Source organism: Tubulanus polymorphus, chromosome 2 (assembly GCF_964204645.1).
Source record: "Tubulanus polymorphus chromosome 2, tnTubPoly1.2, whole genome shotgun sequence".
Classification (NCBI taxonomy): Eukaryota; Metazoa; Nemertea; class Palaeonemertea; order Tubulaniformes; family Tubulanidae; genus Tubulanus; species Tubulanus polymorphus.
This window is the reverse complement of record NC_134026.1, coordinates 16,431,650-16,454,853: the sequence shown is the minus strand read 5'-3', so window position 1 is coordinate 16,454,853 and position 23,204 is coordinate 16,431,650.

Below are 23,204 nucleotides of genomic sequence, written 5' to 3'. Positions count from 1 at the left end.
AGAAATCTCGGAAATTAGTCAGGCATTCTTGAAGATCCAAGATGGAAACCCTTCTTTCACTGGGATTGAAGGAACAATTAATCTAGACTCTTTTCAACTTGAAGATGGTGTCAATGATGAGAGTATGTATATTTCTAATTCAACAAGAGTATTTTGATTTCTAAAAGATTTATTGCTTTCAGGCCATAAACATGATTTTTCGGTTCGGTTAGTTGTACAGTCTGTTTTTTTTTTTACATTTGGTCGGGATTCCTTACAAATGATGTCATAGAGTTCAGGGTCAAACAAATGAATAATTAATGAGTTTACATACCGTAGAGTAGTCCTTGAATTGGAGCTTAATCCCACTATGTCAACACAGTTTACAATACGGGTCACCTTATTCAAATACATTTTCATCCCGGTGCAGTGTTAAAACTCTCGGGAGGAATATTCAATTCGAATGTGCAATTTGGTTGAAGAAAATTATCACACCATTCACAGTGGCTTTAATTACAAATTAAACCACAAAAAGAAGATCGAAGATCAGCGTTGGGTGTAGAGGTGAGGTCAGTGGAGGAAGTTAGGGAGAAGTGGCGACAAATACATTTTCATCCCGGTGCAGTGTTAAAACTCTCGGGAGAAATATTCAAAATGCAGTTAGGCCTAGTTGAACTATTGAAGTATTTCATCGCGCGTGTATACTAAGCTACACCGCTCCACAAAAAAATTACAGCGTTAGTAGGGAACTCACGTACGGTTAACCTGTGGAGATCACCGTACAGTCAACAACTACGTACTTAAAATGGTATTGGCTACTATATAATAGGCCTATAGACAAATAAATACCGGTAGGCTTTCTTAGCTTCCACACTTCACAACCGAACCAACTGACCAACCAGTATATTTATTCAACCCAGTACGCACCAACCGGCACAGGCCTTACACTATTTGTCAACTGTGTGTACCGTAGTAGGCTATCGATAAACACCTGATACTTTTCTGTCGTTTGTTTTCTCTCTGAGACGAACGTAATTCTAGTAGCCTTCCGCGACTCAACGACCTTGATTTAAACTTGATCAATTCAAAATCTGTTTATTGACGCTTTTGGTTACATGAACTGATCAGCAATATACTCAAATGAAATAACTGGAATAACAAGAAATCAAAAATATTAAAGAGGTAACAAACAAATGCCCGTAAACCTGTCAGATACGCGAACGCCGGACTCGTAAACTCTTGGACTCGGACCCGCTGAGCAATAAATTCATAAAATTGACTTTGAAATTGATTGTGGGGAAGAGAGGGAATTATTCGATAGCTCTTCCTCGAAAAGAAGAGAGAAGTTTCGGAAAGAAAACACAACATGGCTACTAATTGTACGGAGCCAAATTTCCGATGTTTACGGCTCGACAGTGCCTTTATAACGTGGATTTATCAAAATTCCCATGCAGTATCTGGAGATTGAAGTGAGCTGAAGGATATCATACGGATTGTATCGGCGACAGCGGTAAGGTAAGGAAGCCTTTACACTTTTAACAAAAACTGTGTGGAAAAGGGAAAAAAATTATAAATATAGCTGCAAAGCAGCGAAAACGGGTTTCTGCCTTGCTGGATACATTTCACCGAAAGCAGTTCATAACGTTCCCCTTTTTAAAGGAGCGCCATCTGGGGGTCAACTTATGACATGGATATGTTGACCCACAAGGGCTACTACGCGCACATTGCAACCTCGATTCTATCGCCAACGGTTAAGGACCTAGGAGCAAAAATCATTGTTTTCAAGGTCCCCTGGTGGCAGTTGTATAAACTAATTATGCAGGATGGCATATTACACATGTCTTTGTACATATACCAAGTTTTGTGATTTTCATAATAAACAGACCGCATTAAATGCGAAAAATGGATTCTGAAATCGATTTTTCAAAAGTTACGCCCCCTAGTGGTTAAAATGGGAACTAATCATATAAAGGGTTCAATTCGTTTAGTAACCAGGTACATGTGTATCAATTTTTAAAGAAATCCATTGGTACCCTTAGTCGATATAGATGAAAATGCGTTTTCCAGCGTCTTATAGGTGGCGCTACTGGAGAACCATATGAGTTACATAGTAATACCATACATCAATAAAAGCGTCTTCGCAAGGGCTACTGATCACTCGCTGCAACCACCATTCTATCTCCAACGGTTAAGGAGCTAGGAGCAAAAATCTCATTAAAAAATTTGGGGGCCCATTTTCGAGCCCGTAGAGCCCAAACGGTTAATCGTAGATAAGGCGTGCCATTGACTTTCTTAACCTCCGGGCTGTTATGAACAACTTTCGTGCTCGCCCGAAGCTGAAAAGTCAAAGTCAAAAGATTTTCTCACACAGTAACTTTTCGATGTCATAATTTTCAAATGTAAAACACGCCCTGGTGGGTAAACGGGGCCCCAATCAAAGATCCCTTCGACTTACCTCAAGGTACCTGTGATCCGTACATCTCACGAAAGTTTCAAGTAAATCCGTAAAGGAATATTGTAATTCTAACAGAATATAGCCATCCAGGCTCTCGCATATAGATACCGTAGCTGCATTCATTAGCTCTATCCAGAGGGAAGTTACTGCAAGGATGCTATTGCTTGTATATGTGGCGCAAAAATTCCTCAGTTGCGTTCACTCGAGACTGACCATTCAGTGCGCCACATATATATATATATATAAAGATACTAAAAAACTACAGATCTAGTACACACGCTCTATCACTGCTTATAGGGACACTGACACAAACAGACGCACTGACGCGCTGTGGGAATGACACGTAGGCAATACACATACATGGATGGATACTGTTTGAATCGGGCTTAAATATCGATGTTTAGAGGCTCACAGTGAGTAAACAGTGCAATTCTGATTAATATCACGTACAGAATTTGTCAATGCAGCGTAGTACTTGTGATACAGAATGGTTTCACCGACAGTGAAAGTAAGTTGCAGTTGTTTATATCCTTTCAGTAAGATCCAGTGTGAAAAAGAATATAATAATAATAATAATAATAATAATAATAATAATAATAATAATAAATATAGCTGCAAAGCAGCGATAACGGGTTTCTGCCTTGCTGGACGAGGAGCGCAACCTAGGGGTCAGCTGATAACATGGCTATGTTGATTCACATGGGATACTACGCGAAAAGTTCTAATGTACCAAGGTTAGGGGAAATGACAACGAGAATAACGAAGATACGGTACTTTTACCATGCCTAAGTGGTCGGTAATTTGCCGGTTAGCGTACTACTGAATTACAATCGAAAAAACTGAATGAGTTTTCAACATTAACGCCCCCTAGTGGTTAGAATAGGAACTAATTATGTCAGGGATTCGTTGTATCTTATATCCAGGTACATGTATATCAATTTTTGCATAGAGATCCCTTTATCCGCTTAGTAGCTATCAATGAAAATGCATTTCCAGCAAAATGTAGGTGGCGCTCCTGGAGAACCATATAAGTTACCTACTTGAACCATACATCAATACAAGTATCTTGAAAAGGGCTGCTAACCACACATTGCAACCTCGATTCTATCGCCAACGGTTAAGTGTCACCCTGATATAATTTGCATATTTCATAATCATATAGATCTACAATGTCATATCGAACAGTTCATAACATTTCATAGCTCTACTACATATTAATGATAATAATAATAATAATAATAATAATAATAATAATAATAATAATAATAATAATAATAATAATAATAATATAATATATCTTATGACTATAGTGTCAATATGTGCTTTTAAGGTCGTAATCAACATGTGACATTACTCAACATGTTTTCACAATAATAAGCTATAGTCAGTGCTCATCGATAATTAATTAATGTCTCTCAAACATGTCACTAGGTGTTTGTTTTTGAGTCCTGATGTCTACAACTTGTCTGACACGTAGTTCTCACATTATACTTATGATTCTGTATATAAAGAATATGTAAAGCTATGATAATCATTCTCATTCCGGGATGCAATAAAGATTGTACATATAAGGTTTAACTGCCTTGTTGTTCCTGATGGATGGAATCCTGTACCGCTGGTGTAAATGCTAGTTCCCCAGCCAGCCTGCCGATACAACAACCAGCCGGTCACAGATGGGGAGAACCCGAATTTACGTCCTCGTGACTTACACCAGTACAGATGAAGCTGTTAAACTATTGATTGTGACTGGAACGTAGACCTCACGAGAAGATCGTATTCAACTACACCTGTGACAAGATGGCCGTACAGATCGTGAACATTGCTGCTGTTTCAGTGGATACAATGCATAACGGTAACTTTTTGTCAGCCGAAGGTAATATAGTTGCTTCTTTGTCTCGAATTAGTGGTCAGATGAAGATGATAGAAAATTATAGGAATTTGGATATAAGATACTACCGTACGATCAAGAAAGTTATCGCCGGTTTAAATAGTATGATTCACAATTCTTTTTTTCTAGGCATCTAGTTCCAATCGGCATAAATCAATTTTAGTTTAATTTCGTACTATAAGTATTAGAATACGGAACACTTCTCAGGGGATATGTCTAAGGTTAATTAGTCAAATTCATCTACTTACAGTACAGTGCGTATCTATACTTTTTTCGCAACAAACTATTTCGACTATACTAAAGGTTTAATCGGCAATTTTCATTTTCATAGGTTCGAGCAAAAATCGTTGTTTTCACAGTCCCCTGGTAGCAGGTGTATGAACTAATCATGCAGGATGGCATGTTCTTTGCCATGACATTGTTCTTATACCAAGTTTTGTGATTTTCATAATAAACAGACCGCATTTAATGCGAAAAATGGGTGCTGAAATCGATTTTTCAAAAGTTACGCCCCCTAGTGGTTAAAATGGGAACTAATCATATGAGGGGTTCGTTTCGTTTTGTAACCAGGTACATGTGTATCAATTTTTATAGAAATCCATTGATACCCTTAGTCGATATAGATGAAAATGCGTATTCCAGCGCCTTATAGGTGGCGCTACTGGAGAACCATATGAGTTACATAGTTATACCATACATCAATAAAAGCGTCTTCGCAAGGGCAACTGATCACTCGTTGCAACCAAGATTCTATCTCCAACGGTTAAGGAGCTAGGAGAAAAATGTCATTAAAAAATTTGGGGGCCCATTTTCGAGCCCGTAGAGCCCAAACGGTTAATCGCAGATAGGGCGTGCCATTGACTTTTTTAGCCTCCAGGCTGTTATGAACAACTTTCGTACTCGGCTAAAGCTGAAAACTCAAAGACAAACATTGTTTTCACACAGTAACTTTTCGATGTCAGAATTTTCAAAAGTAAAACGCCCCTGGTGGGTGAACGGGGTCCCCAATCAAAGATCCCTTCGACTTAACTCAAGGTACTTGTGATCCGTACATCTCACGAAAGTTTCAAGTAAATCCGTCAAGGAATATTGTAATGCTAGCAGAATATAATCATCCAGGCTCTCGCGTATAGCTGCATTAATTAGCTCTACACAGGGAAGATACTGCCAGGATTGCTATTGCTTGTATAGGCGGCACAAACGAGGCTAAATTCCTCAGTTGCGTTCACTCGAGACTGACCTCATTCAGTGCGCCACAATAGTATAAGAGATAAAAATACTAAAAAACTACTGATCTAGTACACCAGCTCTATCAATGCTGACACTGACGGACACTGACACAAACACACATACTGACGCGCTGTGGGAATGACACACAGGCAATACACATACGTAGATGGATACTGTTTGAATCGGGCTTAAATTTCGATGTTTAGAGGCTCACAGTGAGTAAACAGTGGCATTCTGATTAATATCATACGCAGTATATGTCAATGCAGCGTAGTACTTGTGATACAGAATTGATTCGCCGACAGTGAAAGTAAGTTGCAGTAGTTTATATGCTTTCAGTAAGATCCAGTGTGAAAAAGAATATAATAATAATGATAAATATAGCTGCAAAGCAGCGATAACGGGTTTTTCTGCACAGTCTTAGAATCCTGTTCAACGGGGGATTTCAACAAAGCATTTGATAAGGCTCAACATCAGCCATTACTAAACAGGCTATTAGGAAACAGTATCAACGATAGGTCGCCCAAATGGCTCAGCAGTTATCTCTGAACGGAAACTTGTAACCGAAATCAACGGAACGCCTCATCTTGGAATGAGACGGTCTAACTAGTGGAGTCACGCAAGTTAGTATCCTAAGTCGTCTTCTGTTTAATGTCCTGACAAATGACATACACAGTAATCCAAAATATACCAGACCTAGTAAATTTCCAAAACAACCTTAAGCATTACCGAGATAGGATCGTTTTCTGCCTTTCTGTATAGTATAGTTAAACGACGGGCGCGCGTTGCATCATGGGTAAAATATTATAAAACATGGCGGATTATCAAAGTAGAAACAACGTATCGCTGGTGAATTATTAAATATTTATCCATTATCAAAGCCCATATTCAAGTGCCTGTGCTAGTGCCCACTCATTTCAAAAATAAGTATATCAAATCCCATCATTCAATCTGCCAGGGCAACGGTAAGTTTTACCACATATTAATTACGAGGCCGCTTACTTACGGGTACTATCACATATTCCTTGCACATTCAAACTGTGGAATTTTTTCTGTTCGCATGTACATATGTATGTTCATTTGGGCCCCCGGGTGACTGGATTCGAACATGTGTGCAATCAACCACTCCGATGACTCTGGGAAACCCAGCCATCTGGTAAAATCCATCCCTCGACTTGTTCTTCTCTTCCTCAGTCATTGGCCAACGAATAAATCTAGACATTATCTCCTGACTGACTTGTCATTAGTTCACAAAATCGTTGAAGACATCTAGATACTGTCGACTTCTGAACTTAAAATGTATCCCCGATCAATGCCATAAATGCCCCACTCGCTAGAAAGCGCAGCGATACTAAGACGATTTCTTGGGCACTCCGTGCTTGATTTCTTTTTGTTTCCCTTTGCAAGCCATCTTCAATACGCGTTATAGGCCTCACTTGCATTACCGGAAGTGTGTATCTATTTTCACGTCAGTCAATTACGAATCAATGAAAATCCGTCGCTTCAAAAATTCAGTAAGCATTTTCTCAAAGGTTATACACTCACTCACCTTTTCCAAGATATGTCAATAACAACAATGGGCGCTATTGCACTTTCGTACCCCCTCCCAAAAATTTCTATTTCTGTATATTATTAATCTGGGAGGTCTGTAGAGTCAAAATAAATTACTTTTGACAAAAATTTTTTCCAAGCCAAAATTCTGATAATTTGGGGCCGATTTCCTCGATTCAAACCGACGGATCGGCCATGTTTCCGCACTAATTACCACCTAAAAACATCTGAATAAATGTATCTCAATAAATTTAATTGAATTGAATTGACAAAATTTCGTTTTTGGGCATATAACTTTTCTTCATCAGAACATCTTTAAATCAATAGCTAAGTATGAAAATAATGCAAACATACGCGTCATTTTCAGAGATGGTTATGTTTGAAAACATGGTGTTTTGCATAGTTTTAATGTCATGACCCAGCTGGCAAATTACCGACAAACAACGTCGGATTTTGGTTGATGTTTGGTTATGTTAGTAACATGACATTTATCTTACGTCGGATTGACGTCGCACAGTTCGACCAGGATAATTGGTTGTGACGTGACATCAATTCGACGTCGGTTTTTGACGTATCAAATGTCGACATTTCAGTAGAGGGTTAGAAACTTTGATTGACATCCAATATGGCGTTGTTGACGTCGAGAATCGGCGAATTTACACGCGATTTAGGGCCCAAAATAACAAGATTGTATCCCAGAAAAAGTAAGTTTTTGGGGTCAAAAGTTACTGATTTTGACTCCCTAGACTTCCCTGATAATAAATATGCTGAAATAAAAATTTTATGGAGGGGGGTACGAAAGTGCAATAGCGCCGATATTTTTTTCGCAGTTCCTCATCTGGCAGCTGAAGCTCGAGTATAGTTGGCCGTTGTCTACGATTCAAAACTAAATTATCATAATGTTCACCCAAAAAAAGTTGTCGCGCCATTTTCTATTGAAGTTAACGGTCACGTTGAGCAGTTAACGTGGCTACAGGAGGTTGTTTAAATTTAACGACTGGTTAAGGGTATTTAACGACACGATAACTTTTGAGCAACCGAACTTATCGTGCAACCGCTACAGGAGGTTGTTTAAATTTAACGACTGGTTAAGGGTATTTAACGACACGATAACTTTTGAGCAACCGAACTTTGAGCAACCGATCTTAAGTGATTTAACGACGCGTTAGGAGTTAACCAACTTTTGAGCAACCGGCCCCAGATAGTTACAGTTTAGTTTATTTGCTCAACAATAAATACAATCTAGGCGCCATTTTGTGGGGGTTCCTCGAGGTCCCCATCGTTGCGATAATTTCAATAATGAACTTAATTTATACACCATTTTAAAGGAAATGAAATGCAGATACTTGCCGGTGATTCTTGGATTTTTTTAACGCAACAATTGAGAACAGTGATGACGTGAAACCAAGGAGCGCATTTCTTAAGATAAACTTTAGGTCCGCAGTTTTTAAGTTTGAGATGTTTAAACTGAAAAATATTAATGTCCATACAGAGATTTGTCAAATGGCCGCTAACGCAAGCACCCAATGAAAGTAAAAGAAAATTAAAAGAATTTTCTAATAACGTAAGTAAGTTTTATAGTTAAATTTTAGTTGTGTCAATAAAGAATGAATTGAATAGTCGGCAGTACTATGCCGCGCTTGAATACCAATTTCAAGACTGGTCACGCACGCTCTACCAAGGTTGGTATGCGAAATATCAAGAACGCGATTAAACAAAATCAAAAAACAATGAAAACGACAACCGATATAGCCAATATACGAAAGGAACCTATATTCTATTACTACATTGAAAGTGTGTAAATATCAGATCAGAGCCCAAGAAAGTTTCTAACGAAAGTTATCGACTCCCCAAGCAAGTTATCAATCCGTGTGATAGCACTATGGGCTTACAAGCCTGCAAGCCCATGAAAAGCCTCCAGCCCTCGTCTGATATATTTATCTTTACAACTAGTCAAATGTCCGTCAGATCACTATTTGAAGGCTACAGTGTTGTCAGTTAGTGACTATCAGTAGACGTGTACCTGCTGCCGTCTTCTTCAGAAGAGATAGGAATTATGTGTCGTTTGTCAAAATACCAATCCATTCTATAGCAACTCTCGCTACGTTCGAGTTGATAATCAATTATTATATCTTGAGTTTATAACTCTACGGTGGCTGATTCGGGACGTATTAATATTTTTTCATCCTCCATGATAACGTGCACACAAATATTATCACGCAAAAACAAACTTTTAACGCGCAAAAACAAATTATTTCGGTTTTGTGTGCTGTGTAGTTGTTTATGTAATGTGATGTAAATGTTTGTGCGAAATTGTATGATGATTGTTTACTGTTTGTTTTTACGCGCTAGTACGATGTTACACTGTCACCATCTATTGGATTAAGTAATAGATTTCCGGTTGGTGTTGTTTGTAATTGACAACGCATTATATTCTATTCATTGAATGTAATGGATCATTATGAATTTAATTTGGCCGAATCGTAGTCCCCAGCTCCATCTATAATTTTTGCAGAACCAAATCAGCTGCCCCTTATCCATAACGGCAAGAGCGCGCCACAATTATCACAATGATAAAACATCAGCCAACTACGATGTTTAGGGCGGCACGACACTGCTATTATAACATCAATTCGTCAACATATAGATGGAGTATTTTTAGATATTACATGTATTTCTAATTTCTAAGTTTTGAATTTGTTCTATAATGTTACTTACCGAATTCGATTGGGGTGAGTCCAATTTGCACGTCATTAGTGAATGGTATAAAGGTTGGCTGCCTAACTGGTATACATGTCGTTATTTCACTGAAAAATATCGTATCAAAGTATCTTACTGATGGTTGGCCTACCAAGGGTATCAACTCTTGTTATTTGTGGATACAAAAAACGGGTCCCCGATATCGAGAAACGGTGAATTGGCTTCCTGGTGAAAAATGTCGTTTTAAAACTGGAATTTGTTGTTCGAATCGGTCGATTTATGAACTTTCTTTTGAATTTAGCGTGTTGAATAGTTGGCTTATAGGCTACTGTCTATTTCAACTTAGCTTGAGAGGAGGTCATGTATCTAGATCAGATAGTGATGGTATAACATGTCTGATACAAGTCTTGGTACATGGACGGGCAGTCGAATCAAAGTATTGAATGTTACATCAAGTCTCACTATACAGAAGGATTGCTAAAACGTAGATATTGAAAGGCAAGAAGGAATCCTAACGTCATTGTCACTGTGTTGATGAATTGACGTAATATCCGTACCACGTGAAGATGAGTGTATCAGTAATAGGGGTTTAGTTGGTTCAAGCCAAAGGTCGAACGGTCGAGCCCATTAAAAAACAAATATTAAAAGTAATTTAAAACTATAATATATTTTCATAGCCGTGTGCATTTTATATTATGACTAAATATTTATTCTAAGATATTAATAATTTAAATTTTACCGCTCCGCTCCGCGACCAATTGATTTATTTACAATACACAAATTCATATAATCAAATATATTTTAATAATAATAATTATTCTATTATTCAACTGAAATACACACGGCTATGAAAATATATTATAGTTTTAAATTACTTTTAATATTTGTTTTTTAATGAACTCGACCATTCAACCTTTAACCTAAACCAACTAAACCCCTATTACTCTTAAAATATTTATATATATGAATAACATTTAAATTGACAGATTATTCAATATAAAAGTGTGAGCTCTTATAGAATAGATATATAGATATATTTTAAACATTATTTCAATATTTATATTTGTATGAGTTAGATTTTTAAACATTAAAAGTGTTAGTAAAGTGTGATTGAAATAATTCATATATACATGATATAATACATAGCTGTTTATACTAGAACATGATTCTATTTGAGCCTATATACATTTCATGTAATGAACTATTGAATAAATCTATAAATTCACAGCTGTTACAGCTGTTACTATGACGCCGAGACATATGAGACATAATATTGCAAACGCGTAGAATATTCTAGAAGGTGTACCGGAACTCTGAATAGAGATGACACGTCATAATCACAAACGTGTAGAACATTTTAGAAGGTGTACCGGAACTAGATGACGTGGCATAATCGACGACGTGTTCATTTCGAAATCGCACCGGAACTGAATAGACGATGTAACATAACGCTTAGGATATTCTCTCTCGAAACGCAATTAGGAGTTTATAGTTTACAATTCTAAATCTAAATGTAAGTACTGTTTTTTTTGTAGTTATTAGGGCTATTAAATATGAAACCTTTAGATATATTTACGTGTATTTAGTATATATTTTAGATAGCTAGAGTTACCGCTAATATCTTTTAGATTAATAAAACGTCATACGCATCAAGAAGCGATAGAGAAACTCAAGATACTCTTTCTGACTGAGGAATCAACAGCAATGGATATCTAACCAATAGAAATTGGCACAAGAAACACAAGAATCACAAAAGATCAACGAAGAAACTATATGAGAATTTCAAAAACATTAAGACTCCAATGATTAAGTTTAACATTTGTTGATGTAGTTAAATATTTACCGGCAATTGAAAAATGTTTGTAATTATAGATTTTATATATAGAAATCAAATGATGTATTGGAAGAAACGACTGAACATACTTGTATAGTGTATTGTGTAAATCTGTTTGGTGAATTTTTATGTTCAGTCGTTTCAATTATGATTAGCGCATGCGCATTGATCCAAACCGGGCCTGAATGCCCGGTCTTGCCTAATGCGAACACGTTTTGATATTTTATGCCGGTCGTTTCTATTTTACAGAATTTACAGAGTGAATATATAATTATGATTAGCGCATGCGCATTGATCCAAACCGGGCCTGAATGCCCGGTCTTGCCTAATGCGAACACGTTTTGATATTTTATGCCGGTCGTTTCTATTTTACAGAATTTATAAAATGAATATATAATTATGATTAGCGCATGCGCATTAAGCAAAAGCGCTCCTGTATGCCCGCATGTGACGCGGGTATTGTAGCTGATATGATTTAGATATCAAGGAATCGAAACGACTTATCAAAAGCAGCGAGGAATGAAAAAGGATGACGTTGGTCGAAGAAATGGAAGAGGATTCTAAAATATTAACCAATTTAGTAAAAAAATATGTATAATAAATGGAACCAGAACAACCACAAACTATCAATATTACAAATAACACCGGCGTTATAAATATATACTACAAGAAGTGTTCTAAGTGTGAATTAGATAAATCATTAACAGAATTTAGTAAGCGTAAGATTAGCAAAGATGGTTTTCAATATTGCTGTAAAACTTGCACTAAACTATATACCAAACAATACCGAGAAGATAATATAGAACATTATAATTATTATATGGCAGAATATATGAGAGAAAGATATCAAACAGATCTTAATTTTAGATTGAAACAATGCTTAAGATCTAGATTAACACAATTATTCAACAAAGAAACACATTCAGAAACATTATCTAATTTGTTGGGTTGTTCAGATGAATTTCTCAAATCATGGATTATATTTCAATTCGATAGTCAAATGAATATAGATAATTATGGAGATTATTTTCATATTGATCATACATTACCGATATCTAAATTTAACATGAATGATTAATACAATAAAAAACTTATTTGGGGTTGGAAAAATTTAAGACCTCTTGAAAAGAAAGAAAGTAAAATAAAATCTAATAAACTAGATTTACAGTTATATTTAGAACAGTTAACAAAGGCAAAGAAATTTATTGATCAATGGAACAATGATCCAAATAATGAACAATACGTTGAGTCTTTAATGAGTGGTTAAAGAATAATAGATTTTAAATAAAAAGTATTAAAAATTACATATCTTCAACTAGCTAGTATTAGTTATTGTTTTTTTAAATATTTTCTTTTCAAAAAAGAATACTTTATATCACAAATAAAAAATACTAAAAAAACAATAACTAATACTAAATTTTTTTACCTTTAACTAAGCTAGTATTAATCTAAAGAGATACTGGTATCATTTTATAATACTTATAATATTTTTCTTATTAAATTTCTCTAATATAAATGTCAAAGAAATCGAGTAAGAATAATATTGATATTGAAAAAACATTAGATGATTTAGGTATTAGTGATAATAAGGATATTCCAACCAAAATTGAAAATAATATTCAAGTTAATAACAATATAGATTATGAATACTACTTATATTGTAAACACCATCTTGAATTATTAATTGCCGGCGGGAAATCTAAACAATTTTTGACTAAGACTATTACTTTTCAAGAATTAGTACTATGAAACCAGATAAAGTAATAAAATATTTTAAGATTTATGAAGAAGCTACATTAGCTAGAATAAATGATTCTATTTCAGATGGTATTGTCAAATGTTATTCTAAGTTATGTAACCAGTTAATGTCAATTGATGATGAAAATAAATTATGTAGTGATTTGAAAAATGACTACTTAGTTATGACTGAATTACAAAAATGGGTTGGTTATGCTTCATTTCAATTAGGATCGGTTATGACATTAATTTCTACTGGTGTCATAACATTTTCGAATATCAAGCCTATGGAATATAAATCAGGTAAGAACGAAACAGATGACGCTGTACTACAACCAAACGGTGAAACAGAAAATGAATCAGAACAAAAATTAACTAAATCCGAGAAACAAATTAAATGGGCAAGAGAATTAGGTAAAAGATCTGCAGAATTAAAAAAAGCTAAGAAAAAGAAATTGACTGATATAAATGAATCACAGAAATTATCTGTTATTGATTCAAATAATAATCCATCTAATTATTCTAATGCTGGAAGAAATAATTACTTATATATTACAATTGGATTAGTAACAGTTATTATATCATCCGGTGTAATATATAAATCAAAATTCAAATCTGATGATAAAGATGATTCCAATCATAATCGGAAACTTAGTTATCCGTGTACAGACAATAAACCTATCATACCAGAAAATAAGTCAAATCATAAAGCCATTGAAACTAAATCTAAATTATTATTAATGGATTAAAATAAGATGAAAAAAGAACAATATTTAAGAGAGTTATATTATAACCCAGAAAGTGAAGTATCATATTCTAACGTTACAGAATTATGGAATAAAATTAAATCTGATAAAGAAAATGGTAATGTAAAATATAGTGAATTGAAATCATGGTTACAAAATCAACCAACATATCAAATCCACAAGAAAATGGATAAAACTTATTTAACGAGAAAAGTTATGGTTTCATATATTGATCAACAATGGCAAGCAGATTTAATTGATATGAAGAACTTAGAAGAATACAACAAAGGATATTTCTGGATATTAAATGTTACAGACATATTCAGTAGATACGCATGGTCAATTCCAATCAAAAATAAAACTGGAATAGAAGTAACAAATGCTTTTAAATCTATATTTAAAGAAGCTATTCCAGGTAAGATACAATTTGATGAAGGTAAGGAATTTTATAACAAACATTTTTAAAAACTATTATCTGATAACGATGTTGATTATTTTTCAACACATTCAGATAAAAAAGCATCTATTATAGAAAGATTTAATAAAACATTGAAATCTAGAATGTGGAAATATTTTACTGCTAATGAAACATACGAATATATCGATATGTTAGATGATTTGGTGAAAGGTTATAATAGTTCTAAACATAGTTCTAGAAAAATGAAACCTATACAAGCTAGAAAAGAAGATAATTCAGAAATAGTTTGGAATAATTTATATGGAGCATTTGTTACACATGATTTTGGTGAACCTAAATTTAAAATTGGACGATACGTTAGAATATCTAAATATAGAAAAACATTTTATAAAGGTTATACCCCTAATTTTACTGAAGAAATATTTAAGATTAAAAAGATAATATTAACTAAACCTTTTGTTTATAAATTAGAAGATCTAAAAGACGAAGAAATATTAGGTTATTTCTATGAACAAGAATTATCACTTGTACCAAATCCAGATGAAATAGAATACAAAATAGAAAAAGTATTGTAAACAAAAACTCTAAAAGGAAAAAAGTATTCTTTGGTGAAATATAAAGGATATGATGATAAATTTAATGAATGGATTTTATCTAGTAAAATTAAAAGAATAAATGAATAAAGATTTATTATATTTGAACCACATAATATGTTAGTTACTGGAGTAACAAACTGTGGTAAAACACATTTCATATTAGATTTGTTAGTAACTATTTATAAGAATCATTTTGATAATATAATATTATTCTGTCCTACTTATGAAATGAATAAAACATATAATAGAGATATAGTTAAGATGAAAAAGTTTATTATATTAGATCCTAAAACAGTAAAAGAAAATTTAGATAATTGTATTAAAATAGCGATTGATACTTATAAAGGATCAAATACATTATTCATTATAGATGATTGCGCAAATTTACATGATTCAAAAGTGAGAGAAAGTGAGCTATGTTATTTAGCTTTTTCTGGGAGACATTTCGGGATAACAACATGGGTTTTAAATCAAAAATATAATTCAATTGTTAAAGACTTTAGGGAGAATATAAGATTTCTAGTTTTATTTTATAACAAAGATAAAAAATCTATGCAACAATCATTAGAAAATCAAATTATACCTACTGAATTACATGATGAATATATGAATAAATTAAAGAATAATAAAGGTTCAAAATTATTACTGAGGCTTCAATTTCCATATGAATATAAATTTATAAAATAACTATTTATATACCTATATATTAGATACCCTATTAGTTACCTATGTATTAGATACCAATTAGATACCGTAATACCTAGTACCCTATTAGATACCCAATTAGATACCCCATTAGATTAGATACCTTAAATACTTAAAACCCCCTTTTTATTTACTATTATTCTATACAATTTTCAACCAATATTATTATTTGAGTTAAATATCATTAATATTTTAATCACTTTCACTATCATACCCTAACAATTTTCCCAAATTCTCTACCGTATCTTCATTAAGAGTTGTTTTATTTTTATGCTTATTCTTCGTCCTTTTTACCGCATCATCAATAGTTGTTTCATTGTTATGCTTATTCATCCAATCAAATTTATCATTATTTTCTACTTTCTGTTTCATAGAATCTTTATTATCAATATGCTTATCTGTAACTATATTTTCATTATCATCTTTATTAGTGTTTGCTCCTAATATTTCATTTACAGTGTTTGCTCCTAATATTTTATTAGCATCGGTTAAATCTAATTCATCTTTATTAGGTGTTGCTAATAATAAATGTTCATATAATTCTTTACCATTTACTTTTTTATTTGAAACAAACTTTGTAACATATCTAAACGGTGTTCTATAAATTCTCTTAAACCAACACGTTCTATAACATTAGTAATATGTACCTTTGTATTCATATTTTTATTCCAATTTGATGGGGCGTTTGAAAATTCACCTTTACAATAATCACAATAAGTTCTATTTCCACTAATATTTAATATTATTTCATTATTAGATGTAGAAGGTATTGCATTATTAGATGTAGAAGGTACATTATTAGATGTAGAAGGTATTGCATTATTAGATGTAGAAGGTATTACATTATTAGATGTAGAAGGTATTGCATTATTAGATGTAGAAGGTATTGCATTATTAGATGTAGAAAGTATTGCATTATTAGATGTAGTATTAACTCTTTAACAACAACTTTTAATCTATTAATACAATAATCATATGATTTTAATAATAATTTCATTTTTTCTTTCTGAAATTCTATGTTATATTCTAAATCATCAATTTCTTTTTCTAAATATGCATTTCTTTTTTTAAATTCAATTTCTTCAATAACTTTAAATTCTCTATCTAATTTTAATTGTTCTAATTCTTTTCTGGTGTCAAATAATTTATTTTCTAAAGGTTTAATTTCATTATATCTAATATTTTTATCGCACGCAATTTTATCAGCTTCATTTCGTATACTAATAATTTCTCTAATTGCTTTATCAGAAAACATACTTAAAACTTCTATTTCTTGATCTGTTGCATCAAGTAATCCCTTCTGTAAAAGTTTTTCAGTTTGAACTTCGTTTGATTTAGGTTTACTAGTTTTGGAATTAATAACTTCTTTAAGAATTGTTTCTGGTTCTAAATTATTATCGATTGTTTCAAATAATTTATTAATTCTTTGTTTAAATACTCTTTCATTTTTAATAATTTCTTCTTGTGTTACATTTTCTATTTCATTACTATTTCTTATTCTTTTAATTCTAGATGGGTCTTACTTAAACAAAGTTGATTCTGCTAATATTTTTTCTTGTTTTTTATAAGTGATATTAATATAATAATCATCTTTCAAATGATAATAATATTCACCATTGAAAAATTGGCATTTATATTATATCCAGAATCTTTAAATATAGGTTTTAAAATCATCAATAAATTTTTTATTTTCTAAATCTTGTCTTTCTAAATCTGGATTAAAATTTTCAGGAGCTATTCTCGATCTAGTTCTTCTATCATTTTCAACTGTTGATGGGGCTTAAGAACCACTATCTGTTAAATTAGAATTATATGCTGATTCATCATCATTATCAATATTAGTATCAGCAGACATATAATCATCACTGTTAGTATTATCATCATCATTATTTCCATTGTTTTCCATTTCATAATCTTCTCCACCTCCTTCTGCCATTTACATAATAAAAAAATTAAAATTTAAAATATAATATTCCTCCGATTACAATTCCTATACAAGTTTAAGCTAATTTAGTATTTCATATTAGATTTTAATAACCATTGTTTTGCCTCATTTAAATTCTAAAATTAATTGTATACACATGAAATATATTTTCCATCTTTACATGAAAATTATTACTTTCAGTAACATAAATATATAAATCAATTAATGAATTTAAAACTTCATTTCTATATGTAATATCTTTATTAAAATCTATTGCAGGAATATTATATTTAATTGATTTATTATATTGGAAAGCTTTTGGAAAACTATCTACCATTTATATAATAAAAAAATTAATAATTTATTAATTCTTTTAATAATTCATCTTGTTCTTCAACTGTTATATGACCATTTAAACTTATATTATCTAGTGTATTCTTTAATTTATTAATTTCTTTTATATTAGTTTTAATTTTTTCTTCATTACTTTTTATATTTAATTTTGAACTTATACCAGTTAAAACACATTAATCCTAATACACCAATTGATATAGCTAAAGCTGTTAATGGTGAAAATATTGCTAGAAATGTTATTACAGAACTAATTGTAACCGAACCACTAATAATAAGATAATATATAATCTTAGATTTTAAATATTTTTTCTTTTTAATTTTTAAGTCACTTTCAAATTCTAATATTTGTTTTTCTAAATATGTTTTTAATTTAGTTTTATTTATATCATGAGGAATAATATCAATATTATCATCCATTTATTTAGCAAAAAAAATTACTAATTAGTAAACCTATATGCTACAAATATGACAATAACAGTTCCACCTAAAATCCAAATAATTTCATATTTCTTCTGTTCATTACTTGGGGTATAATAATCTGATATTGTAGGTTTATGTAGATGTAATTTTTCTTTATTGGTTACCGCGTTATATAAACTCATTGCATCATCAACTGATTGAAAATCTCTATGTGAAATCTTCTGATCATATAATTCCTTGTTAATATAATCCATATAGTTTTGTCTTTTTTCTCTATATTCTTCTGCTGCTTTATTGTATTTCTCTAATGCTAAGTTATGTCTTTTTTGTTCTGTTAATGATCCATTTTTATCAATATGTTTAAACAAATAACCACAACCAGTAAATACTAAAGCGTTAACAATTGCCGATCCTATAATAGTTATAACTGCAGAAGCCATTTATTTAGTAAAATAATTATGTATTTATATGGGAGGAATATATTTTTGTTTTTCCAAATAATCAATAGTTAAATTAGATAAAGTAACTGCTAACGTTAATTTTAAGATATCATTTATATCAAATCTATCAACATTAACACTTCCCATTTTAAATACTTTTTTTAATACCATTGAATAACCAACAGTTCCAACTGATAGTAATGCTCCATTATATAATCCAGTTATTATCCACTTATTATCACTCATTTATTTATCAAAAAAATTACATCATCAAAATATTTAGTTATCTTATTTATGATTATTTCAACATTTATTTCATTACTACTTTTATGATTATCATATATTTTGGATATGTTTTTAATATCATCAATAATTCCATCTTCATTTAATTCATAATATTCTAAAGGCGTTTTAATTAAATCAATTACTTTTTCTATATTATAATTTTCTTTATTAATCATTGATGCATTGTTATATGATTTATTTTTATATCAGTAATTACATCATTTAGTTTAATTCTTATTTCTTTACCATGTTTAAAATCAAACCCAAAACATATACTCGGTCCAACAGTTATATTCATTTATATAGTGAAAAATATTACTCTCTACATCTTATAACTAATTCATAAATTACAGGGAAATTATTTAAATCAATTAAGTATCCATTATGATTTCTTATTTCTAATTTAAAATTATTAAATTTAGGAATGCATGGTTTGAAATCACACTCGGCTAAATTATGATTTATTTGCGTTCCAAATTCTTTAACATTCTTCAATGGTAAAATGTTTAGTAAACCAGAATTACAAGTTATATCTTTAGTTGCTTCGAATATTTTTGTAGGATCAATTAAATTGCAATAAATATAAAAGTGTGTAAAAGGTATTAAGTTTGGTGTAGCATCAGCATTGCGTATCCCTACATCTGGGGTTATTCCTAAAATTTAAGCAAAAGGTTTTTTAACTAGAAATTGATGTTGATCTTCATTACCTAATTTTATCCTTATTTTATCGGAGCTATCACTTTTAATCAGTCTTAATCCAAATCCAGCAGATGCACCCATTTTCAACCGAGCTCTTCTATTAATTTCCTGCGCTAATGTATCTAAATTATATAATCCTGGTTTAAGATAAAGATGAAACCATTTACTTTTATTTCTATCATGAATTAAAAAGACTCTATGTTCAATAGTTTTATCCGATACATTGTAAAAAGAATTACATAAACTTATATTAACTAATTTTAAATCAACACAATTCTTGAATTCTCTATCTAATTGTACTAGTAAATTATGTGATTTATAATTTGAAAGTCTTCTAGAATCAACAAATATTCTGTATTCTTTTAATTCCGCCATTTATTTTATATATTTTATTCGAAATCTATTTCATGGTGGCCTTTTTCATTCTTACCTTTGTATACGAAATAGAAATCACCAGAACATAATTCTTCTTAATCTTCACTTGATAATCTATGAAATCTATCTGGTAAATATGTTCTGAATTTATATGTATTTCCTTTTAATCCTTCATATTCTAAGTGTATAACTAATTCATCTCCATATTTGTTAGTAACTGTATCAATATTTGTAATTAGATATTTCTTATGGATTATTAATTCTTTTAACTTCTTAAATTTATAATCTACTGATTTGACATTTGAAGCATCTTTTATTCTATCTAGAAATGATTTGTTGTTCTCACTGTTTGCTTGTTTACTTTCCATTTATAATACATATTTTTTTTATTAAAATTTGATTAACACGTTAGAATTCTTTTCATTATCTCGTTCTCTTTTGTTTCTTCTCTTTTAAATTTTAAGCATTCATCTAAATTACAACCATAAGCAACTGTATGAATTCCATCATCTAAAATATATCTTTTATCATCAAATGGATTCAAACTTATCTTCTCTATTTCTTCAATAAACATTTTGTGGTACTCAGATCTTAAACATCTCATCTTATGTTTTCTAACTTCTTCATTGAATATACAATTGATGTAATCTTTGAAATGAATATTCTTTTCTACTACACTTTTGGTTATTCCTTTTAACTTTTTAGCTTCATGTTCTTTAGTTTTATATGAATACATTTTAGATCTAATACCAATGAATTCAATCATTTCTTCACCACCTAATTCATCTTTGAATTTACCGGGAACTTTTTTATTATCGTTGCTAAACAATTCATGATCTTTAGGATAGTTACTGAAATCAAAATGATGTTTTAATGTTTTTAAATCATCTGTTATGTTATTAGTTTTAGCTTTAATATGTAAGAATCTGTATCAAAATATAATATTTCGATATGCTTTTCTCCAAAAAGTGGTTGTAATACATTATAATAGAATTCATACATTAGTAATTTTAATAATTCTAAAACTGAAGCGCCAACATAGATTGGTTTGTTAAATTTCATAGATGTTCTTCTCATCTTAACTGCAGCTAAATTTTCATCAAATATTCTGTTACCTAAAAACTTAGGATATGATTGTAAATGCCTTATCCTTTTACCATTACTAACTAACTCAATATCATTTCTATTTCTAATATTTTCACAAGTCTTACCAAAGAATGCATTATTCATTAACTTGAAGAAATCTTTCTCGAAATCAGTTTTAGCTTCAGTTCTCTGTTTGGTGTTAAAATCTATATATTTTTCTAACCATTTAGATTGGCTAAATGAAATATATCTATGTACTTTTTTAGGATCATTCCTTGTTTTAGATAAAACTTTAACATTCTATAATGTACTACATAATTATATTTATCTTCTTGAGTTACCATTAACTTTTCTGTATGAATATGATTTTCGGGTTTAATTCTTTTTTGATAATTTGATAATTCTTCATGAGTTACAGTTTTATGTTCTGGACAGTATGCTAGATTTCTAGATTCAAATTTAATATGTTCAGGGTATTCTAAATCTACAACAAAAAGTAACCAGTATCTGAATCATCTGCAATATCTAGAATTCTTTTCTTCCAATCAAATTTATCATTATTTTCATGTTGTAAAACTTCACTTATTTCAAATACTCCATAAGGTTGTGGTTCCATCATTGCCCATCCATACAAATTATTTGCATCTATATATAATAACTTATATCCGGGGTTATCATTTACATTGAAATATCTATCACCTAATATACCCGAAACTCCTCCTCTTATAGATTTTTCAAATAATAATAATTGATCTATATTTGTTAACAAATCCATTTTTATATCTGTAAATTTTAATCCACAATCCCATGTTAAACCTGGTGATGAATAACAATGACATGGATCAATGTTAAAATATTTTAGGTTTACATCTCTAAACCTTTCGAATATATCCGATAATAATAAAACATCAGATTTTAGATACAAATCTACTAATTTACCATGGTTTTTTATTCTAAAATGATTCCATATATTATTCGTTCTATCAAAAACTCCATCTTTAACATATTCATTTTTTAATTCATCATAAAATTGTTCCTTTTTAAGTTTAGTTATTTTGAAATCATTATGATTTTTATAGATAGAATATGGAATCGCTCCTTTATATCTCATTAATTGGAAATCATCATTATTTGGGTAGTGTTGTTTTAATATTTTTAATTCATCATCAACTAATGATTTTGATAAGTTATCTAATTAACTATCTAAAAATCTATATGAATCTATAAATCTTAGGCAGCCAAATTGGAATGATATATAATTCTCAGATGTTCTAGCTAACATTTTAAATTTGTAAGTTGGTATTTAATCTTTTGATCTATCTGAATTTTATCTTTCTATTTCATTATTGATTTCTTCTATTTTATGGCATAACTGTTTGATAAATAAATGTGCATCATATCCTGATAGATTATGAAATATAACTGGTACAAACTTAATTTTCTTAGCTTGTAAGTAACAATTCTCATGTACAGCGCCTCTAAACTTTCCGTTCAAATGATCATGGTCTCTTACTTTTTTATCTTTATAATTAAATATCTTTTCACAATAATAACATTTACCTGCAAACAAAAATTCTTCTTTATCTTCTTCTGTCATTATAATTTCTTTATTTGTATTCCATGATTTACTAAATCTTATTTCATATTCAATTAATAAGTCACAAAAAATGATTGATAACATTTTCATTTCTATAATGATAATATTCACTTTCAATGAGTTCTGGATAATCAGATTTTATATATAACCCGAAAGCAGCAGCTGATTGATGAATCTTTTTAATT